Source organism: Sus scrofa, chromosome 15, assembly GCF_054392235.1.
Source record: "Sus scrofa isolate SSC_HxYL_T2T_F1_AM1 chromosome 15, Sscrofa_HxYL_maternal_Yorkshire_Landrace_v2.0, whole genome shotgun sequence".
In the NCBI taxonomy this organism is placed as follows: domain Eukaryota; kingdom Metazoa; phylum Chordata; class Mammalia; order Artiodactyla; family Suidae; genus Sus; species Sus scrofa.
The window spans coordinates 87393615-87418022 of NC_139397.1; the positions used below are offsets into that span (position 1 = coordinate 87393615).

Below are 24408 nucleotides of genomic sequence, written 5' to 3' on the forward strand. Positions count from 1 at the left end.
AACCTGGAGTTACTTGAAGGTAAAATTGGAGAAAGTATGGGTGCTCCCCTAGAACTAGGCACCCAGGAATTTTTAATTTTCGATCTAGTCCACATTCACCTCCAGTATTAGTCAATTATGATTTAAGGGTTCCTACAAGTTCCAGCTGGTAAACTGATCTCATCTGTGATCCTTATATTTACCTGTATCTCCAGCTTTCAAGGCAGCAGTTTGCCCTGTGAGCTCAAATCTCTGACAGATCTAGAAGAGTGTTGATGACTTCCAAGCTCCTGACGTGGTAGAACCAAAACCGTAAGTCTTGGTTACTTTTCATTTTATTTTTTTGCTTTGTGGCTTTCCTGACAACACTGATGCTGTATTTTGATACTACAAATGTATGTGAATGAAGCCTGTTCTTAGAAATTTAATAGAGCTTTTTTCACTATCAAAAGATTTAAGTTTTTCTTGGCCATAACATGTTTTCTAGTCTTTTCGAGTGTGTTGTCTTTTACAATCCCTGATTATTCCGATTTCTCAATTCCTCAATTCCATTGTCTTTGGTAGTTGTAGCTCAAAGCCTTACTTTTGTCCTCTAGAAATGAGATTAGCAAAACCCTTAGCTACAACTTCTAAATCTGTTGATCACTCTGGCCCCCGCTTGGTCCCAAATTCAAGTGGGAATTTTAAGGTTGGGTGTTTCATTGTTTTTAATCCCAAACATCCATGCATTCTTAATCTGTAAGCGTGTTTTTTGTTTCTTTTAGTTTGTTTACTCATTCTGGGTTTTTAATCTAAAAGCTCTTCCCCTTCTCGTTCATAACTATATTAGTTTGTAACTGTATTGTGGAAAGTTCAGATTATAAACAAGGTGATGCTTGGATCACTGAAATGTTGTAGCTATACTTAATTAATGGCAGAAGTTTTTAACCATCACATGTGCCAGGTATGTATGTAGAATGAACAAATGAGCAGGACATTATTAGTTAAATTTCATTTCTGCGAAGATCTTTCTACTTAAAGTGTTGGGGAGGAAAAAAATCTCCCTCTTCCTTTCTAGGTTCTTTGGCTGGTCTGATAATTAAATTGACATTAAATGGATTAATAGGAGAAAAATATAATCCTGTATGTGTAGGAGCCTCATAAAAATAGACTTGAAGAAGTGACTGAAGCAGTGAACCTAGACTTTTTAGACAAAGTAAATTTGTGAAGCATTGACAGGACAAAGAGACCGAGATTGGATTGTAAATCTGCCAAGAAGTTAACAAGGTTTATGTATTCATTCTTCTTGGCCCTAAAGTCCCTATTTTTGCTGTTGCAGATATCTCTTCCCCTCGTGGTAGAAGGACGGTTACCTTTCATGGAAAATTTTACTTTCTGCTTTCAAGGGGGGATAAAGTAGTGTCAGTGTCCTTCTTGGCTATTTCTGAAGTGACTTCGATTCAAAATCATTTGCCAAAATGGCATATTTTGGGATGACATATTCGCTCCTTCAAAAGATAAATTTAAATACATGCCTAGAAAATATAACACTGTAAAAGAGAGAGTACCTAAATATGTCTTATTGGGTTGAACATTGTGGGGGATGGCTGAGGGGAAACTTGAAGAGTAACTAGAAATGTTCTGGATCAAAAAGGACACAACAATATGCAATAATCAGAAATAGCAATATGCATATATAACAAGGGGAAGCGAATGAGTTGCAGTGTGACTGGCATGATGTGTTGGTAGAGATGAGGGTACAGAAGTATAATCAGAAATAGCAATATGCATATATAACAAGGGGAAGCCAATGAGTTGCAGTGTGACTGGCATGATGTGTTGGTAGGAGGTGAGGGTACAGAAGTATAGGAATCAGGCCACAGGGTGGTTTTTTTAATGTTAAAATGAGTCTGGATTGTGTTTTAAAGATGAAATAGAAAATGTTGAAGTTTTTAGGCAGAGGTGAGAATTGTGCTTTAGAGAAAGCTAAATGGAACAGTGGTTCTCAAAACTCAGCATGTGTTAGAATCTCCTGGAGAGATGGTCAGAAACCAGATCACTGGGCATAGAAGCCCTAAAGTTTGCATTTCTAAGTCTGGAGTAGGGCCTAATAATTTGCATTTCTAATAGTTCCCAGGTGATAGTGATACTGCTAGTCTGACAATCAAACTTTGAAAATCACTGTAGAGGATGAGCAGACAAAATGAAAGGCAGGCATGGTTGAGAAGGCCAGTTAGCTAAGGTGAAAGCAATAAAAACCCATCAGCCAGGCACAAACAAAATGGAACAAAGGCAGCAACAAGTTGCAAATTGACTCAATTTGTTGTATTTTAGTATAAAGGAGAGCAAACTTAAAACATCTTGCGGTGGCATATATTCCTAACCAATGGTTCTGAGCCCCTTTTCTTCTCTCCTTCTTCTGTTTTCTTTGCTTTTCCTTCATCCAGTCTCTTCTTCCTTCCCTAGTCTATCATACTCTGAAGTGAGCTACTTCGCTAGAGCTCCAGGAAGAAGCAAAGTTTAAAATATACAAAAGAAATGGAAGAAACAAGGGCAACATGGTTACTAAATAATTATTATTCCTTAATTTTAACATTTTTGTATGGTATAGTACAAATATTTATACTTCCTTGTGGACCATCATAATTGCATGTGCTAAAGCCTCCTGGTATCTTAATCTGGTTTGAGTAAAGGATCTGAGAAAGGACAAAATATGAATAAGGATGTTTTAAGGGATTAGTGCTTATTTTCTGTTCCCCCAGTGAGTTGGGGTAACTTGGTTCTTATAGTTACATTTTGATGTGTTTAATAAGCCTTCAGGGAAGCAAATGTACAAACTGAAATTGTTCCAGTAGGTAAAACCACCTATTTTAGTGGTTACCAAATGAAGACTGCACATGCTTTCAACTTAAATTGTACAGTAAAATTAAAAAAAAAAAGTTAAAAACTCTGGTATTGCAGAGTCTGACACCTAAGTCAATAGGATATAGGTTTTGTTGACAGGGCATTTTAATGTTAAAACTCTTTAAAGGTGGCTTGGTCTTGAATGTTAGTTTCTCAGAGACAAAATGTTGTTATATTTGATTCTGGAGGTAGGACTAGAAAGTGTCCATTTCTTTGTCATTAATGGATTCACTTGGTTGTTATTGAGTGGTCTGCTATTATACTGGTGGGTATGGGTTTCCTTGGGATTGTCATCTTGCATAGCTTAATATTAGGAAATATGGGTCCCAGTAGAGTAAACCAAATTTTTTTTTTTTTTTTTTTTTTTGCATTCATAGGGCCACATCCACAGCATATGGAAGTTCCCAGGCTAGGGGTCGAATGCGAGCTACAGCTGCCAGCCTACACCACAGCAATGCAGGATCCAAGCTGTGTCTGCCATCTACACCACAGCTCACCACAATGCTGGATCCTTAACCCACTAAACTAGGCCAGGGATAGAACCTGAATCCTCATGCATCCTAGTTGTGCTCGTTAACTGCTGAGCCACAAAGGGAACTTCTGAGTAAACCAATTTTTAAGTATGTTTGGTTTGCTACTCCTTCTGAGATGAGGAAATAAAGAACTATAGCTCTGTGAAAGTAACCTTTTTAAAAATATTAACAACACTTAGCTTTTCCTTGTTTAATCAGAACTCCTTTCTGAACCATCAGTGTGATTGCTTTTCAATTTTGAAAATGTTGTCCCCCTATCCTAGGTGACAGATCTTCAACCTTACACTCTGTTTTGGACGTTCTCAACTGCCCCAACTTTTCACATAGATTTTCTTTTCTCACTCAATTCTATATAATACAAATTGCTCTACAGTCACTCTCCCAGTTAGATTTCAGTGCTTTTTCCATCTTGTTCCCATAGCACTTTGTATATTTCATTGGTAAAGGGATTCTAAATTCAAAGATTGAAAAACTTATGTATGCTTATTTCCGTATCTCTATTAATCTGAATGTATGTGTATTAACAAAAAAGATTATTCCTGACCTCTTCTTTGACAAGCTTTTTTTCAATATGTCCTCCTTTTTTTTTATCTCACTGAAATACATGAGCTGCATATTCTTAAACTTTCTTAGAATTGCTTTTTGATCTTTGATCTGTAAATCATGTTTCCAAAATAAAATGGCCATCATGAGAAGGTGGTAGTATTTGAGAACTGCAAAAAGGCAGTTGGTGAGGTGGAAATCACGTTATCATTATAAATAGCTAAAAACACTTTTTTTCTCGTTATGTGTAAAGTAAACAATGAATAAAAAGTTAAATATTCTCATCCTCCTTGGCTAAACAGAAAATATTAGAGAGGCATATCTTCAAAACCATTGCTATATTAAGATAAAATACAAATGTATCATAGTACCACTTCGATTTTCAAAACCTCCCACTAAAACTACATTGCTTTTTCCTCCCTTCTTTCTATAAATCTTAAGTCCCAGGAAATGAAAAGTGTTATGTACATAATACAATCTACACTGTTTTATCGAGTCCTAGCCTTTTCAAAACCTCAAAACTTGAGTGGCATATTCTAATGTATGCATCTTTGGTTTGATAATATAATAAAAATATTTGAAAGTGAACCTTTAAAGATCTTTGTATCTATATTAAGGGTTTTAGCCTCTGGACTACACAGCTTGTCTTCTAGATTGATAATGCAATCTCCTATTTTTAGTTCTTGAATAATGTAAAAAGCAGGCAAGTTACTGTAAAAAGAATCTTGCCTTTTCTTCTCACAGCAGCAGCAGCAGCAGCTGCCTCTGCTTGCATCATTTTTATTCGTGTACAAGGATATGGCTGAAAAGACCAATCCAGGATCAAGCAAGAATAACTGTGAATCAAAAAGGTATTATGGGCAAAATTTTAATCAAAAAAACTTTTTAAAATAACTATTTTGAAAAGTGAAATCTTTCTTAACATTTATTCTAAAATGCACATAACTGTACTATGTAGTAAAATACTGATTTTATTTTTATCTATCATTTTCTCTTTTCTTGGCCTTAACTTCTGGTTTCTGCTAAAACGAGGTGGGAGAACAACAAAAATGCTATAGTTAAGCTGAAAATCCTAGGGCACTGAGGAGACTACAACCACATTTCTTGAAGCAGATAGCATAGCAGTGAGCTAATGTTCCCCCTTGAGCTAGATTCTGGATAATGGTACATTACAGATCACTGCTATAAGAGCAGATGTTGGCAGATGTTTAACCTTTTGTGAAATGAAGCAGTAAAAACCTAAGTATTGTGTTTGAATTAAAAATTGCGGGGGTGCTTGGCCCACTTCCCAGAGTTTCTCAAATATTTCTATTTTTGAACATATTATTTTAAATAGAGCAAAGTGGCAAATATAGAGTGGTTCCCAAATGCAGAATCATATTTCTGTAGAAGGTGAAATATTTATGTTTTAAATTTTATTTTTGGTAACCCTAATTTAGGTGGGGAGCACTCTTAATTTATGGCATAGAATCTGTCTCATCTATCAGTCACCAGATGATTTTCAGCTTGTTATTAGGTAATTCCCAGTAAATTCCACTTTCCTTTAGTGTTTCAAAGAAGAATTTTACCGCTGATGCTATCAACTGCATCTAATAAAAATACAATAAAATTAAGATACTTTGTGATGAAATGATGTCAGTATGTTTCAGAACAAAATATTGCTGGATTTGAAAAATAAGGTATGTAAGAAATATGTGGCTATTGGAAGTGAAAATAAAGGAAAAGACTTAAATTTCAGTTGGTAAATTTAACACATTGCATGGCAAGTAAATAATAAAATAGTCAAAATCTTCAATGATGTTTTCTGTGTTACATGTTTTGAGATGAGAGAAGGCCTTTTAAATCAATCCCATTTCATAAAAGTGTAAGTAGATATCAAGACATAGAAGGGCACTTAATGAAATACTTTACATTATTTCCTAAGGAACACCAAGGATTGGGGCAAATAATAAACATACTTTTCTATTTAATGTCTAAATTGTTGACGATGTTTTCTTTTTAAAGAAAGTCGCATGCACTATCTTAGTGTACATTTTTCTTTTATCAACTTCTGGATATGTATTCATACTTACATCCATAATTGTTGACAATGAAAGACAGTATGTGTCCACCCCTATATACTATCTTAAAAGAATTGGTGAAAAGCGTCCCAGAATTTGAGTATTGTATATATTCTTAGAATTCATGTTGTCTTTGCCATTTTACATATGAAATAGCAAAGCTATGTTTTAGTACAGAGTACATACCTTACCTTTGATAGTAACAACTACAAAAAGCCACTTTTCGTTGAGCATTAATTGTTCTACATTCAATTTCCTGATTATTCTTTTGGTTTCTTCATCTGAAAAAAAAAAAAAAAAAAAGTTTAGTAACTTGTCCAAATTCACTTAGCCATTTAATATCTGTGCTGGTTATAGTTGAACGCAGGCCCATGTGACCTGTTGATGGCATGGAGTTCCCTAGTGGCCTACTGGTCAAGGATCCAGCATTGTTACTGTCATGGCTCAGGTCACTGCTGTAATACGCATTCGATCCCTGGCCCTGGAACTTCCATATGCTGTGGGTACAGCCAAAAAGAAAAAAAAGAAAAAAAATCTATGGCAAATAAATCTAAAATAAAGTGAAAGGATGAAAAAAAAAATCATTAAAATCACAGTACCTTGGAGTTCCTGTTGTGGCACAGCGGTGCGAAGCGAATCTGGTAACCACACAAGGTTGCAGGTTCCATCCCTGGCCTCACTGAGTGGGTCGGGGATCCGGTGTTGTCATGAGCTGTGGTGTAGGTCACTGATGCAGCTCCGATCCCACCTTACTATGGCTATGGCCAGCAGCTCTAGCCCTCATGGGACCCCTAGCCTGGAAATCTCCATATGCCACAGGTACAGCCCTAAAAAACAAAACAAAAACAAACAAAACCACTGTATCTTAAATTAAAAAATGTAAGATAACCCTTGTTATTTCAGTTTCAGTGTTTTTGGAATAGCAGTTTGTTAAAACAATCAATAAGAACATTAGCCTATACGTGTACCTGACACATGAGCCAAAAGTTGAACATCAAGAGAACATTTCCATTAGCAGCAGTGAAGGAAGATAAGAAGTGACTGGAAAGAAGTATAACTGTAGTTTAATTTTAAGGAAGTGGCTTTATGGAATGATAAGAATGAAAATTCTTTTTTTCTTACTATATTTTTAGTTGCATAAAGTAAGTACCATTAGTTTGTTTATCAACCTATGGGTAATGTCACACATTAATAATACAGAGATAAAAATACTGTCATTATAAACCAAGTGAGTAGAATTCTCCTATAAACATTAATAATATACCAAAAGAAAACTCGAATATTTTCTAAGAAATTAATTCTTAGTCATAGGTGTGTTATTCAAGAAAAGTCATACTCTCTGGGCAGGGATCCATACAGATTTTTTAATTCTCAAGTTGTGATAGCAGAATAGACAAACTCTAGCCTCAGATACATAGATGATAGAATATGTGGAGAGACAGATCAAGATCTAGGAGAACTAGAACTTATTTATTTTTTGATAAATATTATTGGTGGTTGCCAGTATTTCTAGATGTCTTCCTACTCCTGGATGTATAGAATGACTATCTGTTGAACTTAATCAAAGCTGTCTGACTTGCTCCAGTCAATAAAATAGGAGTAGTGGCACTTAAAATTGGGATTCTTCATTCTCCACCCCCCACCCCCTGCCTACATGAAGCCTGAAGCACTGTTGAGAGTTGCTGTTAAGAATGCTTAGAATTCTGAATTAACCATGATTTTTTCCCCCCCTTTTTAGGGTCATATCCATCACATATGAAATTTCTCAGGCTAGGGGTTGAATCAGAGCTGTAGTTGGCAGCCTACTCCACAGCAATGCCACATCCCAGCTTTGTCTGTGACCCACACCACAGATCATGGCAACACTGGGTCCTTAATCCACCGAGTGAGGCGAGGGATTGAACCTGCATCCTCATGGATATTAGATTCGTTTGCACTGTGCCACAATGGGAACTCCATAACTTGTGAATGTTTACCAGCTTTCTGCCTTTGCTTGAATGAGAAGCAAACCTCCGTAATGTTAAACCACTGAGATTTTGGTCCTTGCTAATTAATACAACATAATTCAGCTTTCTGACACACATGTCTCCAGGTGTCCCCAACTCTTCGAACCTTTTTTTCTTTACTGCCATTAGAATAGAAAGTGCCCTTTTTATCTCCATAAGTAATTCATCACTTTTTATAGTTAAGTTACATGAGGAAAAAGCTTTTTATTTTGTTTCATTCACCTAAGTATTTGGACAGCCTTGGTTCTCAAATATGTTGTACAAAAAAGAAGGTGCCTTGGGTCTCATTGCCCATATTCACAGGCGTTTCTATTAGCATTGAAATCAATATTTGACATAAGCTATTGAACCGTCTCTCCCTCCATTCTTAGCCAAATACTGATGTCCTGTATTCAGCTTTCACTACCTTTACAAACCACTAAAACCCCACTTTATCAGTCCATTAAAGTTCTAGAAAATATATCAATAATAACTTTAAGTACAATGGACACTTCGTTCATTCCTCATCTTACTTGGTCTTGACCGGCAACAATCAACACTCAACACTAATGATCACTTTGTTTTGGGTACTCTTCTTAGATTGCCAAAGTGCTATTGTGGTTGTTTATCTATATCTCCTGGAGGCAACTGCTCTCTTCCTCTACCCACCTACTGTTAGAATTCCTCAAGACTCAGCCCTTAGCTTTCCTCTCATTTTATGCTATTCAGTATAGGCAATTTGCCTTGAGGCAATTACTCCAAAATTCATTTTTCCAGCCAAAGTCTTTATTTTTCCAGCTTAATATTTCTATATTCATTCATTTATCCAAGTTTTAATGAATGTTGACTCTGTGACTGACACTATTATAAGCACTGGAGACACATGGAATTATAAGTCTCATAATTTTTTGTTATGGTGCACATAGTCGAGGAAACAGGCTTATTTTTGGCTATGAATATCCCTCTTCCTCCTCCACTGGAGTGTAAGCACCTCAAAAGTGGAGCTTATATTCTGATTTTTTTTCAATCATTATATTTTCACTTCTCAACACAGTGCCAGTAGGAATTATTTGTTGAATGAACAACTGAGTTCACAGATAAATGATATATGTATTTTATGTGAGGGTCTAATTTTGTTTCATTGCTTTGACTCTGAGTAAATCTCTTGCATTCCCTTTTACTTTCTATTCCAGTACAGATACCTAAATGAAGATAGGCCAACAACTTCATATTTTGCTTCTGTTCCCACTAGAGTCTTATATTTAAAATACTAGCCAAATTGTCTTCAGATATAAAATAAGATATAACACCATCATTAATATTAAAGGTAAAAATTATAGAACCTTTGATCCTTTTATTTGAAAATTCCAAAGGGTTTTATAATATTTAGTAGTTTTAATTTTATTATTTTTATTAGTTTTCTTGATTCTCAGTGAAAACACTTAAATTTGGAAATGACTAACAGTTGAGGCTGAAATTTATGCACTTGAGCCAGAGCATAGCATTCCTTTGACATATATGTGAGATTCTTTAAATGTTCCTAGATACCAAAGGCAAGATGGTGAATGCAAATGTACTGTTTCTCAGTGGAGCTGGTATTTACAGATTAACATGGTGTGGCCAAAGTTTAAAGAAACTCTTGCCCTACTGTGTTCCATTTCTGTGACCACAGTGCTAGCTCTATCATATATGGATGAGGAGGCTATGCTCCCCACAGAATCATTTGCATAAGAAGGCAAGTGGAAGGTGAAACTAGTTCATAGAATATGTGGAAAGGTATCTGGTCATGGATCACTATATTTTAAGACCTACTCCTAAAGAGTTCTGTCTTAGTCTCTGACTCTACAATTGACTTAAAAATCCCTGTTTCCAGTATACCTAGGGGTCCCCAGGGTCTAGGAAAGTCAATAAAGAGAGACATTATATTCTGGAATGCATATATTCTAGCTACCGTGGTCTACATTAATTCCACTAGTGGATTTTTAAGAGTTCAGGAGACTCCTGAAGGTCAGCAAGGGGTCTCTGGTGCTTGAGAAGGTGAACTGACATTATAGCCAAGTTGTCCATCTATTCTGGGAATTCTTGACACACAACTTGGAAAGTTTTTACATACCCATGCGTGGGAAGTTAAAAACAAAAAAACTCACATGACTTTTTTAATGGTAAGACATCTGCCATTTGTGTAGCTACTGTAAAGATGGTTATTTGTATTGTATTTCAAATGTGATATTTAAAGCTGAATTTACATTTAAATCATATTTGTCAACGTTGCTCATCATGTCACTTAGAATCTCCAGACAGAGATTTATGTTACTTGAGGAAGGTTAAATGCAGTAAAGAGAAATCATTTTATCAAAGCTGGTGAAGAATTTGTTCTTAAAAGCATTTAGCCTTATATAACTAAAACCAAGAGATTTTCTTAAAATCAGCATTATTTACTTATGTACTGCCATTTACCTTTTGAAGTATAGAAAATCAACTCAGTTACATCAAGACAAATCTATTAGCTATTTCTATTAGCTACAGAAAAAGACTAATAGTCAATTTAGAATGCTGATTTTGAAGAATTGCAGTAATTTGACTTGATTCTTGAAATGATCACATTTGCCAATACAGTTATATTAATTTTTCTTATTTAGAAACACTTTTTATAAAATGGCATCTCCATACACACCTATAAAAACACAGGCTTGCATTTAAATATATTATAAAATATACTACTTTGTCCATAAATTTTCCACCAGAATTTCTTTAGGCTTTATTAGAAAAGTTTTTAGTATATTGTCATGCAACTGTTACTATATCAATGTGAAAATGTTTTCATTACTCCAGAAAGAAATTCCATACTTATTAGCAGTCATTTGCCATTTCACTCCAAATCCTGCAGCCCTAACCAACTACAAAGCTGTTTTTTATATCTATAGTTTTTTTCTATTATGGAGTTGTGATGTAAACGTAACATGCTGTATGTGGTCTTTTGTGACTGGCTTCTTTTCACTTAGCATAATGTTTTCAAGATTCATGAAATAGCACATGTCAGTTCTTCATTTTTATTAATTGATAAATAACATTCCATTGTATGGATATACGGATTTCTTTTGTGCACATTCATAAGTTTTGACAATTAGGAATAATACTGCTATGAACATTAGAACACAAGTTTTTGTGTGAATGTTTTCGTTTTTCTTTGCTGTGTACCTAGGATGGAATTGCAGGATAATATGGCAACTGTTTAATCTTTTAGGAACTGCCAGACTATTTGCCAAAGATGCTACATTGTTCTACATTCCCACTAGTAGTGTATGAGGATTCCAAATCCTCCATATCCTCAGGAACACTAGTTGTTACCTTTTATTGTTGTTATAACCATACCAGGTAAGCTGTGCAGTGGTGTCTGATAGTTTTTATATGTTTTTTTTTTTTTCTTTTTTTTTGCTTTTAGGGCCACACCCACAGCATATACAAGTTTCCAGACTAGGGGTCTAGTCAAGAGCTACAGCGGCCAGCCACAGCCACGCAGGATCCGAGGAGTGCCTGTGATCTACACCACAGCTCACTGCAATGATGGATACCCAACTCACTGAGTGAGGTCAGGAATTGAACCCTGGTCCTCATGGATACTAGTCAGATTTATTTCCACTGTGCCACAGCAGGAACTCCTCAATGTTTTTTCTTTTTTTAATAATGATTTTTATTTTTTCCATTATAGCTGGTTTACAGTGTTCTGTCAATCTTCTACTGTACAACAAGGTGATCCAGTCACACCGTTTTTTCTAATGGCTAAGGATGTTGAGCATCTTTTTATGTATTTAATAGTCATTTATATATCTAATTTCTTACTGTTTTATAGTTTTCAAATCATTAAAGTTTTACAGTTTTTAAAAAATCATTTTTTGATGCTATTGTAGATTGTTTTTCAGATTGTTCATTGGTATTGTGTAGAAATATAGTTGGTTATTTGTATATTGACCTTGTGTTGTAAAACTTTTTTGAACTCAATTTTTTGGTTTTTTTTGGGGGTGGGGGGTTGTTCCACAGGTTTTTCTGTATGTGAGATCATGTTGTCTGCAGAGAATTTTATTTCTTTGCAATGTATATTCCTTCAATTTTATTTTCTTGCCCCATTGACCTGGCAGTATAATGTTAAATAAAAGTGGCAAATCAGATATCCCTTTATTTTTCTTGATTTTAGGGAGAAAGCATTCAATCTTTCACCATTAAGTGTAGTTTTGATTTTTTTTTTTAATTCATAGATTACCATCAGTTGGGGTATGCTTTTGCTAGTTAGCTGAGTGTATTTTCTCATGAACGTATGTTGTTGTTTTTTGTCAAATGCTATTTCTGCATATTTTGAAATGATCATGTGTTTATAATTTACTCTATAGATAAGGTTTATTATGTTAATTGACTTTTGGATATTAACTCAGCCTTGCATTCTTGGGGCAACAAATTTCTTCATGAAGTAGAATCTTTTTTATGTTATTGGGTTCAATTACTAGTGTGTTGTTGAGAATTTTGAGTAGATACTCAGTAATAAAACATACTCTGTAGTTTTTCAGTGATAGCTTCATCTGATGTTGGTATTGGGATAATACTGGCCTCAGGATGAGTTAGGAAGTCTTCCCACTTCTGTTATTTTGGAAGTATTTGTGGAGAATTAAATTCATAATAATTTTTCCTTAATTATTTGGTGGAATTCATTAGTGAAGTTATCTGGTCCTATGCTTAACTTTTGTAGAATTTTAAAACTACTAATTCAAATTCTAATTGTAATAAATTCATTTAGATTTTTGTGTGTTTGTATTGGAAAAGTTTGTCTAGGAGTTCCCATTGTGGCTCAGTGCTAAGAAACCTGACTAGTATCCATGAGAATACGGGTTCAATCCCTGGCATTGCTCAGTGGGTTAAAGGATCTGGTGGTGTCTCTAGCTGCCGTGTAGGTCACAGATCTGGCTTGGATCTGGAGTGGCTGTGGCTACAGCTCCTATTCAACCCCTAGCCTGGGAACTTCCCTATGCTGTGGGTATGGCCTAAAGAAAAAAAGAAAGAAGAAAAAAAAAAAAGAAAAAAAAGAAAAACAAATGTGTGTGTCTAAGAATTTATCCATTTCATGTAGGTTATCTAATTTCTTGGTAGAGAATTGTATCCTCCTTAAATGCCTTTTTATTTTTGTAACATTCATAGAAATGCACTTTCATTTTTTGACTTCGGTAATTGGAATCTTTTTTTTTTTTTGGTCTAGCTAAAACCTTGTAATTAAAAAAAAATTCTTTTCAAAGAACCAAGTTCTGGTTTTGATTTTCCTTCTTGCTTTTCTAATTTCTATACTCTCATATTTATTCTTTTTGCTATGGGTTTAATTTTTCTTTTCATTTTTCTAGTATCTTAACCTGGCAGGTTAATTTATTGTTTTGCTATCATGTGTTTTAATGTTGGCATTTGTAACTAGAAATTGCCTGTTAGGCACTGCTTTAGCTGCATTCTGTAATATGCATTTTAATTCACCTCAAATGTTTTCTAATTTGCCATGATTTTTTACTTTATTCATTTGCTATATAGGTGTATTTAAATTTTTTGACTTATATGTCAATTTCTCAGATTTTTCTGTCACTGATTTCTAGTTGCACTTATTGAAGCACATACTTTGTTCTTTTGTTTGTTTTTGGTGTATGTGAGTTCCCAGGCTAGGGTCTGAATCAGAGCTGCAGCTGCTGGCCTACACTGCAGCAATACTGGATTTGAGACACATCTGTGACCTGCAGCAATGCCAGATCTTTAACCTACTGAGTGAAGCCAGGAATTGAACCCTATCCTCGTGGACACTATGTCGGGTTCCATTGAGCCACATGAGAACCTTACTCTGTTAATCTCAATTCTTTTAAATTGAAGATTGTATTATGTGATCATGTTTTATTATGTGATCTCTGCTGGATAATGTTCCATGTGCACTTGGGAAAAGTATGACTTCTGTTATCAGTGTCTGTAGTGTTCTATAGGTATCTGTTAGGTCTAATTGATTAGTTTTTAAGGTTTTCATTTCTTTAGCTTTTGCATAGTTGAATACACATTATTCAAAGTGACTGTTGAATTTGCAATTATTGAGTTCTGTTTCTCCATTTGCTTTACATATTTGGGACTTTGTTAGGTCCATATTTGTTTATAATTGTTAATGTTTCCTGCTGGTTGGACCTCTATCTTTTTTTTGGTCTTTTTATGGCTGCACACTCGGCATATGGAAATTCCCAGAATAGGGGTCGAATCAGAGCTATAGCTGCCACCCAACAGTGCAGCCACAGCAACATGGGAACCAAGCCACATCGTACACCACAGCTGATGGCAACATCAGATCCTTAACCTACTGAGCAAGGCCAGGGATCAAACCTGCATCCTCCTGGATAGTAGTCAGAATTGTTACCGCTGAGCCACAATGGGAACTCCAACCTCTATGTTTTTTATTATAAAATTTTCTTTACCTCCAGTAGTATTTTCTGTTTTAAAGTATATTTTGCTTGATATGAGTATAGGCACTGCATCTTTTTTTTTAAATCTCCTTAACCACCACCACCACCACCACCCACCATCCCTTAACCCCAAACCCCATCCTCACTTGCCTTGAACTCCCATTTGTTCCAAGGTCCCCTGCCCAGGGACCCTGGGGAAAGGGGTGCATGCCCTGGCTGGGGGTGCATCTTTCTTATGGTTGATATTTGAATGACATAGTCCTTTCCATGTATTTACTTTTAACCTGTTTGTTTCTTTGAATCTAAAGTATGTATACAGCAGAAGTTGGATCATTTTCTTACATCTAGTCCTACATCTCTGCTGTTTGATTATTGTTCATTCCTTTAATATTTGCCACTATTACTGCTATAGTTGGATTCAAATCTATCATGTTACTATTTTATATGTCTCGTCATTTTTTCTTTATTCCTCCTTTAATTTTAAAATATTGTATGTTCAGTGCTACATTTAAATTTAATGGTTTTTTTACTATATTTTATTTTGTTTTTGTTATTATACATATTACATCTATATGTTACCTAGCAATACATTATTTTATTTGCTACTTTGTACAATTTTATGTCTATTGAGAAAACTGGGAAGAAGGGAAAGCAAGTATATATTCATAGGGTTTGTTGTATTAAATGATTTTCCATTTTGGGTTCTCTTCATTTCTCCGTGTAGATCACATTACTATCGGGTTTAATTTACTTACTCTAATAGAGTGTTCCTTGTACCTACCTCCTTGGTTCTGTTCCTGTAAAATTCATTACATTTCTGTATGTTATAGTTGCAAGAATAAAAAATGCATTGTCTTTTACAACTGTCTTTAAGAAAGAAGAAATACTCATTTTAAATTGTCTTCTACAGTTACATAATTACCTTTACTGATGTTCTTGATTTTTCATGTGGATTTGAACTAATCCCACTGTCACTTGCTTTCAGTCTTAAGATTTTTCTTTATATAAATTTGGTAAATGTCTTTATCATTAACTTTTTAAAAATAGTTTTATTGGCCATAAGATTTTTGGTTGACAGTTCTTCTTTCAGTACTTTGAATGTTACCCTACGATATTTTAACATTTACTGTTTCTGATTAAACTCAGCTGTTAACCATTTTTGGGTTTTTTTTTTTTGCATGTGATGAGTGTTCTTCTCTTGTGCTATCAAACTCTTGTCTTTGGCCTTCAGCATATTTTGTATGTGTCTGAGTATGGTTCTTTGTATTACTGTAGTATAATCTGACAGTTAGATTTTTTTATTATAATGTCAGTGCCTGATATTAAGCTTTTGATCACTGAGGCATTAGTTTAAAACACATTTCTTAAAGTATAGTTGATTTACAATGTGCCAGTTTCTGCTATGCAACACAGACACAGACATTTTTTTTTTTTTGTCTTTTTTGGGCCTCACGATGGAGCTTTTCTGTGGATATACTGGTGGCATATGGAAGTTGAATCAGAGCAGCAGCTGCCAGCCTACAGCACAGCAATGCCAGATTCGAACTGCATCTGTAACCTATACCACAGTTCACGTCAATACCAGATCCTTAATCCACTGACCAAGGTCAGGTGTCAAACCCACATCCTCATGGATACTAGCTGGATTTGTTACTGCTGAGCCACAATGCCAACTCCAAGACACACATTTTTGAATAAACATATTCTACACAGCTAGATAAAGGCACCATGCTGCCCTATTCTGAAGTTCCCTATTTAGAAAACCATAGGTCACCTAGATAATAGACCGCTTGAATCACCCTGTGTTTGCCTTCATGAAATTTAATTCTCATTCATATACTGTAAATTCACAACAACCCACAAAACCCTCAGCACTCCACCATCAATCCCAATAAAGGCAGAACCCCAATTCTGTGTTTTCTCTTTCTCTCTACCTGGTTCCTCACTGTGTGGCCCCAGTTATGCCCTGTAGCCTTTGGGACCTGTGATAAGCTGTCCTGCCCCTTAAAGTTCCCTGATGTTTGTTACTGAGGTGAATTTTAAAATCATAGTAACCACAAGGGCAGATCCAGTCACAATACTGGCTTTGCTAACTCAAATGTCTGTGAGGGCTGATCATAAGTACTCTGGGCCAATGATGGCTCCAGGGAACTCTAGTTTATAGCATCACTGTTGTTAAGCTAAGATCAACACAAAACAAATAGTTGGAGTTTTTTAAGCTTCTTGGATATTTGTTTTTCATCAAATTGAGGCAATTTTAGTCATTACTTTTCTAATTTTTTTTCTGCTTTTTCTCTTTACTCTCCTGCTAATAAATTCCATTATGTATATGTTGGTATATTTAATGGTGTCCCACATTGCTCAGAGGCTCTGTTCATGTCTTGATTCTTTTTCTCTGTTCGTCAGATTATATAATCTCTGTTGATCTCTTTATGTTTCTTAATTCTTTTTTATGCCAGTTCAAATGTACTATTGATCCGTTTAAAAGATTTCTTGTGGGTTACACTACTTTTCAGCTGGTGTATTTCTATTTGGTTCTTTTTGGTTCTCTATTTGATGAGACATTATCTTCATATATTTTTCTTAAGTTGTTTATTTTAGTTCTTTAAACATATTTATAATAGCTTCTTTGAAGCCTGTATCAATTAAATGTGATGTCTGGAGCCTCTCAGTTTCTGTTGCCTGCTGTTTTCCCTATGGGTCACACTTACCTATTTCTGTGTATGTATTAAAATTTTTTTCTGGAGAGTGGGCATTTTGTTTATGTATTAGTAATTTGGAAGCTTTTTTGATTTTCAGTATTATGTTGCTGATTATCTAATGATGATATACTTATTATTTATTGCTCTGTAATAAACTACCATAAATTTAGTGGATTAAAACAAAACAAATTTGTTATCAAACTTTTTAAGTCAGAAGTTAAAAACAACTAAATTTATTCACAATCTAAGTAATAAAACACTTGTTTTAAAGGAAACTGTTCCACTGTGTTGAGTACTATGAGTTGACAAGTGAATTTAGAAATGACTTACAAAGGCACAAAAAGTTAAATTTATAGCTATTTTTCTTTGGTCACAGTGTGTTCTGAATCTATTAAGAATTGCGATGTCATCAGGGTTAATTTTTGTACTGAGGTAGTGTACTCACTATAAGAGCTATCAGAAAATGCTTGTTTATCTAGAGAATTGAGAAGCAAGATAAAACTGTAAGAATAAGTACTTCATAAGCACTGATTTGATGTGACCACACAACCTAATGTTTAAAAGTTATTGAATAGTAGTGTTTTTGTGATAAATTAGATCTACAAGCACCTTTAGAAGTTTTGATGCGGGCTTTCTATTGTAGTTCATCTATAAAATGGCATACCATTTAAATTATGAAAATTGGAATTTTTCCTGAAATGTTAAGTGCCAAGAGGTATTGTCCAGATCAGCATTAATAGCCACATGTTCTTAACATTTGTCAATTTATAACAATAGACTACTTAAATTTTTTTTGTTGTTCAATGCTAAATGAAAGAATATTTAAAATACTACACCACTTATGGGCAAGCTTCATAGCAACTGAATGAATGGTTAAATTAAAAAGAATACATATATTTGTAGTTCAAGAAGCTTGTAAAAGATAGCATTCAGTGAGTAAATCAGAACTGTCAATAGCAAGATCTGATACGTGAGGGGAAAGGAAGAAATTAAGATAAATACACTGAAAGAAGAGAAATCTATTTAGAGAAAGAATTATAAATGAGATAGTCTAAAAGAAGAGGTTAAAGAGTTGAATTATTCTAGATGAAAGGTACTAGAAAGAATAACCCAGTGGTCACATGAGAGGGCAAAGACCAGTGTTATATGTGTTTTAACTGAATGGAAAACTTGAACAGAATAGCTGTTCATTAGCAATATTAATGCCTAGTTCTCGAAGTTGATGCTTCTGTAACTGAAAAACCTATTGAAAGAGGGAAAGGCTCATCATTGTTTTGATTTTTATTAAAAGGATCAAGCTCGCTCAAGGGAAACCTGAATACATACTAAAATTCTAATGGAATTGCCATGTGTCTGGAACTTAGATAATATGTAAACCTTCCTATAGCTTTGCTGCCTTTGACTGGAAAATAATATCTGCACCTCAAAAGAGTGAATATGAAGGATATTGAGAGAGAAAAGACAAAGTGTGTTTAATCATTGCAACTCCAAAGCTTGCTTTCTTCTGGGAATGCTGAGCATAAGAAAATAAGAGATGTATATTCAGTGTATTTGGTTATGAGTGATTGTGGGGGAAAAAAGACTGTAATATTTATCTTGAGCATGATCTGGTGCACATTACAAACTCATACGTGGTCAAGATAATAGGTAAGCACAACTGTCTAGCATAAACATAAAGAGCAGTGAAATACATTCATAGTTTTTACAATAGGACCTCGTACCTGATTGTCTTTTCCTTTCAGAACCCAAAGAAGGTCTTCTCTTTAATTGACATGTTTCTTTTAACTTGTATTATGCTGCAGATGAACAGGTCTTGTATCAACCAAGTAACCAACAGGAAATTTAACATCATTTGTGCAGGTTTGTTTGAATGGGATCTAGGTAATGAGGATCCTGACTAGAACAGAACCATTCACTTTTCATGGACTAAACAGGGTAACTGGTTTAACAACTTAAGCCTAAGCAACCTTCAGAGAACAGCTACTTTGTAACATCTGCTGAATAAAACTGCTGTGTTTTATAGGATCTTTAATAGTAGAAATAAAGGGACCTTGGAGATCATCTAGAAAAATTGGTATACAATTTTGTAATAGGTAATGCTTGTTAATAATCAGGTACTTGAATTTATTAAACTACTCTTATTACATTATAGCTAATTCAAGTTTAATATAATTAATAATATAATTCTTGCTCATTTTCATGTATTTTTTTGGGATGACACCAAAGGAGAGGGGTGTTCATACTTAACATGAAGGTGATTGGGTGGATGTTGTCCGTAAGAAAGGAAATAACACCTGTTGAGATGGAAAAATGTTTGAGACCTGCTAACTCAGAGAAACCTATACGGGGAAGTTCGTCAAGAAGAAAGTAAGCTAAATAACAAAATTTTGAAACTGATTTTTCTCTCAACCACATGAGTTTCCTCTCTATTTATTAATAGTATCTGGAACAGACGGTGGATGTGTTAAAACACACCCAGGGCATGCTTTTACAATACTTCCAGCTTTGTCATGATATATGAAATTTATGTTTAAGTCCTTTGGTATTAATATGTGTCAATTGATGTTATTGGAATGGGCTTGCAAACATAATCAATTGATCAATTTTTGTATTCCCTTCAGATATAGGGCCAGGCAATTGGGAATGAGATCTAATATGAACAATAAAAAATGGGTTGTACCTGGCCCTTACAGAATCTTGTAAAGTAATAAACAGTTGCTCCATAGGAGAATTTCTATGCCCTTACAATGAAATTGTTTCAATTATAGAAGTCACCTGAACAGCATACTGTGAATCAGAGACAATATTTAAAGGAACAGGAACATCTTTTAAAAGTTGAATAATAGCATCTAGTTCAGCTTGTTGTACAGAATAAGTTTTGGATCTCCACATTTTAGTAGAGGGTCCTGTATACCCTGCCATTAAATCTTTATTAGCATCTGCAAAATATGTATCTGCTGAAGAAATGGGCTCTGATTTTGTAACTTTAGGCATAATCCAAGAGTGGTAAAAAACTGTAAAACAGGATGTTGAGGGAAATGATGTATAGTCCTTACATAATCTGCCAAGGCCGATTGCCAATTCATATCTTCTATAAACAGCTGAGATATCTATTTTTTGTAAGAGGAACTATGATTTCTATAGGATCAAATCCATTCAATTGTTTACATCTAATCCTGGCCTTGGCAATAATCTGAGAAATCAACATAACGTAAGTAGTCATGATCTTTTTGGGAGTATGAGACAGATATATCCATTCTAGAGGTCCTTCTGATTGCCATAAAATGGATGTAGGGGAGTTTTTTGTAGGCAATACAATTAATGATATTGGCATATCAGGATCAATGCGAATAAGCTGTTTTTCTTGTATAGCTCTGCTTACAACCTGTAACTGCTCTTTAGCTGACTCAGACAATTGTCTGGGACTATTGAGATCAGGATTCCCATTTAATATTTGAAATAATTCAGTTAATTGATAATTTGGTATTCCCAAAGTAGGTCTTAGCCAATTAATATCTTCCAATAATTTCTGAAAGTCATTTAAGGTATTAAGATGATCTATATGAATTTGTACCTTTTGTGGTTTAATACACCCTTTGGTCATAAGATATCCTAAATAAGCAAAAGGCTCAGTATCTTGTATTTTATCAGGTGTACCTTTTAACAGGCTCTTTATTATTTAGGGATGGAACTGTAAATCTGGAATATCCTTTTTATGTAATGGTATATTATAAAAACAATCCTTAAGATCAATAATAAGAATTGGCCATTGTTCAGGTATCATAGCAGGTGACAGGAGTCCTGACTATAGGGCCTCCATAGGTTCCATGCTACTATTAACTTTCCTTAAATCTGTTAACATTCTCCATTTTCCATATTTCTTTTTTATTACAAAAACAGGAGAATTCCAAGGGCTAGTATTTTTTTCAGTATGTCCTAACTGTAATTGTTCTTGTATCAATTCAGTAAGAGCCTCTAATTTAACCTTTGGAAGGGGCCACTGTTGTACCCATATTAGATCATCAGATTTCCATTTTAAAGATAAGGCTGTCATTGGAAAAGTGGCCCCTATGAAAAACCCAAATGTGTTTGTAAATTGCAAGGATTATATCCCATATTAGCCATAATATTCTTAGCTTGAGAAGACAGTGTAGGAATGGTAATATAAGCTCCCCACTGCATCAAGAGATCTCTTCCCCATAAATTTATTGGTATATCAGCAATTAGAGGTTGCAGAGTTGCAGCTTCTTCCTCTGGTCCCACACATGATAGAATCTGAGCACTTTTTAAAATATTTTTCATTGTCCCTACTCCTATTAAAATAATAGGGACAGGTTCTGTATTCCAAGTAAATGGCCAATATTTAGTAGATATAATAGATACATCAGTGCTTATATCCACAAGTCCTTCAAATTTTCTTCCATTAATTGTAATGGAAAGTATTGGCCTTTGATCAGACATAAAAGTTGGCCAAAAATCTTGTTTTCCTGTGCTACCAAAGCCTCATTCTCTCTTAATATGTGATTTTTGAGTCTTTCTATATGGTAACAATAATAATTGCACAATACAATCTCCTTTATTAATCTGATACGGGGGCTTCTGTTTTTATCAACCGAATTTCTCCCTGATAGTCTTCATCAATAACTCCTAATAACACTTGGACACCATTACTTGTTAGACTACTTCTTCCAAGAATTAATCCTACACTTCCAGGTGGTATAGGGCCTTTTACACCAGTTGGTATTTTATAAATTCCCATAGAAGGCACTAAAAGAATATTATGAATAGCTGGTATGTCTAATGCTGAACCGCCAGTGGTTGCGGTCAGTAAGTCGGATATTGTGAAAAAGTGGCTGGGCAGTCTTTGTTTCTTGTTGTTAATTGTTCTGTGGATATACAAAGGGAACTGTATTCCAAGTTTGATTCTGGCTCATATTGTTTTGGGGGCCCTGAGCGAGGCCCCTCTTCCAGTTTCCCAATAAAGAGGAACCATCCTTATGAAATCTGGAGTGGCATTGATGAGACCAATGAATTCCTTTTTGACATCTTGGACATAACACAGGAGGTCTATTAGTATTATTATTATTGGCATTATTAATGACAGGAACTGTTTTAGGCCGATGAGGCAGATGGCAATTTTTTTGCAAATGTCCCTTTTCCACAATTAAAACATTGTACATTACTGTTGTTTTTATTTTGAATTGCAATTATTGCTTGGCCAAGAGCTGCATTTTATATGGTTCTGAACCAATATCATGACAAGCCTTAATATGTTCTTCTAAAGGCTTCCCTTTGGCCTTTAAAGGTTGTAAAACTTTCTGACATTCAAAATTAGCATTGTCAAAAGCAAGCATCCTCATTAATAGCTCGCGTAATTCTGGATTAGCCACGGTTTTTTGTAAATTATTAGTCAACCTGGCAATGAAATCAGTATGTTTCTCCATTTGATTGTTTGATATTAATAACAGAAGGAGTTCCTTGTCCTGGTGGGCTAAACTTTTCCCAAGCTCTTTGACATACATAACGAACTTGGGCTATTACATTATCATCAAATTGTAATTGATTTTGAATTTCAGTATATCTGCCTGTTCCCAGTAATTGTTCAAAAACTGTATTGACAGGAGGATTATTGGCAGTATTGTGCCAAGCCATCTGAGATGCCTCATCTTGATACCAGGTTTTAAATTGGAGGAACTCAGAAGTAGTCAAGCAGGTTCTAGCAATCATTTCCCAGTCACAGGGAATCAAACATTCTGACTGTGCCAGAGCTTGTGCTAATCCCACAGTATAAGGTGAATTACTTGCATATTGAGTACAAGCTTGTTTAATTTCTTTTATGACTTTAAATGATAAAGGTTCATAATCATACTGAATACCCCCTTGAGGGAATTGTGCATTAGGTTGTATTCTATGCGCTTGTAGTGGGAGAACTAAAGCCTCTAGATCACCTTCCTTTCTAGTTTGTGATACTGCCTTTTGAAAGCTAGACATAGCCAAAGCTTTATGTTGAGTAACTGCCTTAACAGCTCTAAAAGCTCCATCGTCCCACAGTACCTCAAGATCTACAGGAGGAGGTTCCGTTTTTAAATCAGGATCAGGCCATGGAATAGAAGGCTGATACTGGAGAAAAAGGAAGAGGTTTAGCTGAAGAGGCATAAGTGCCATAAGTAGATTGGTGCTTGGGAGCAAAAGGGAGCTCTTCCTTAAATTCCCTATCCAAGTTTTCACAAATATGTGGAGATTTAAAACCTTCACCCTGCTCTTGATGTACTAACAAATGTTCTTGAATATCCTCCTTTTCTGAATCTGAAGAATCAGAATTTTCAGATTGTAAAGGATCCAAGGTAGTATAAATTAAATTACATAAAGACCAAACACTCAGAGGTATTGACTCCTCACTATGATAAGCATGGCACAAACAACTCATGACCTCCTTCCATTCCTCTAAACGCAATGTGCCTTTCTCAGGATCTAACCAATAACAATGTTTATGTATGTCATCAAATAATTCTCGAAAATTTTCATCTTTCACTTTTACTCCCGAACTTCGTAGTAAAGTTTTCAACAAAAGAATATAATCAGCATGTTTAGAAGATTGCCCCATTGTTAACCCTGATTTTCAAATCCACGGGGGTGTACCCACCTCTTGTTACTTTCCAGTCTGTCGCTTTTTCAGCCAGAATTCCCCGCGTCTGTCAGCACCTGTCCATTAGTCTTGTAGACTGTGAACTGCTTCAGGTCCCTGTTCAGCGCCACTTGATGAGACCTGCTTGTCAACTCAGGTCTCAAGGTCAGCAGTGCCGCAGATTTAAGAAAGGAGACAAAAAAAATAGAGTGGAGATCAGGGGGCTACCGCCTTCGGAGGCAATAGCAACCCTCTGAGCCAAGTCATGATTTTTATTTGCTATTTTCTACTTCCTTGTAAGTACAGAATCACATGTGTCATTTACTATGTTACTGATCAAGGCTACAGACAAGCAAGGCACAGACCCTTTGTATTCATAGATGCTATAAATGATTAACCCTTCAGAGAAAGATTATATTGTTTATGCTTAAGGCTATTATGTCCTTTCCTCCAATTCCCTTAGGGAGTTGCTTTCAAGCAGCCACTCATACAATGTACATTTCCCATCTCACTCCCTTTCCTCCAGGGGTCTGGGAAAGTCTTATATATTTTGCAAGGCTAGATTAGCGTCATTCTTCAAGCACCATCTAGTTTTTTTGATTCACTATGGCCTGTATATATGCATATCTGGCAAGCC

General features: G+C 35.2%; 1 long non-coding RNA gene across 1 annotated transcript in view; it reads right to left on the bottom strand.

The window, feature by feature from the left end:
- The window catches only part of LOC110257203 (uncharacterized), a 48184-nt gene extending 24117 nt beyond the window's left edge, over positions 1-24067 (bottom strand). Inside the window, exons 1-2 of the long non-coding RNA XR_002339491.2 lie at positions 23790-24067; positions 6190-6279 (exon numbers count right to left, since the gene is read on the bottom strand). This is a non-coding gene — a long non-coding RNA (uncharacterized LOC110257203). The remainder of the gene's footprint in view (positions 1-6189; positions 6280-23789) is intronic.
- Positions 24068-24408: the final 341 nt, after the last annotated feature.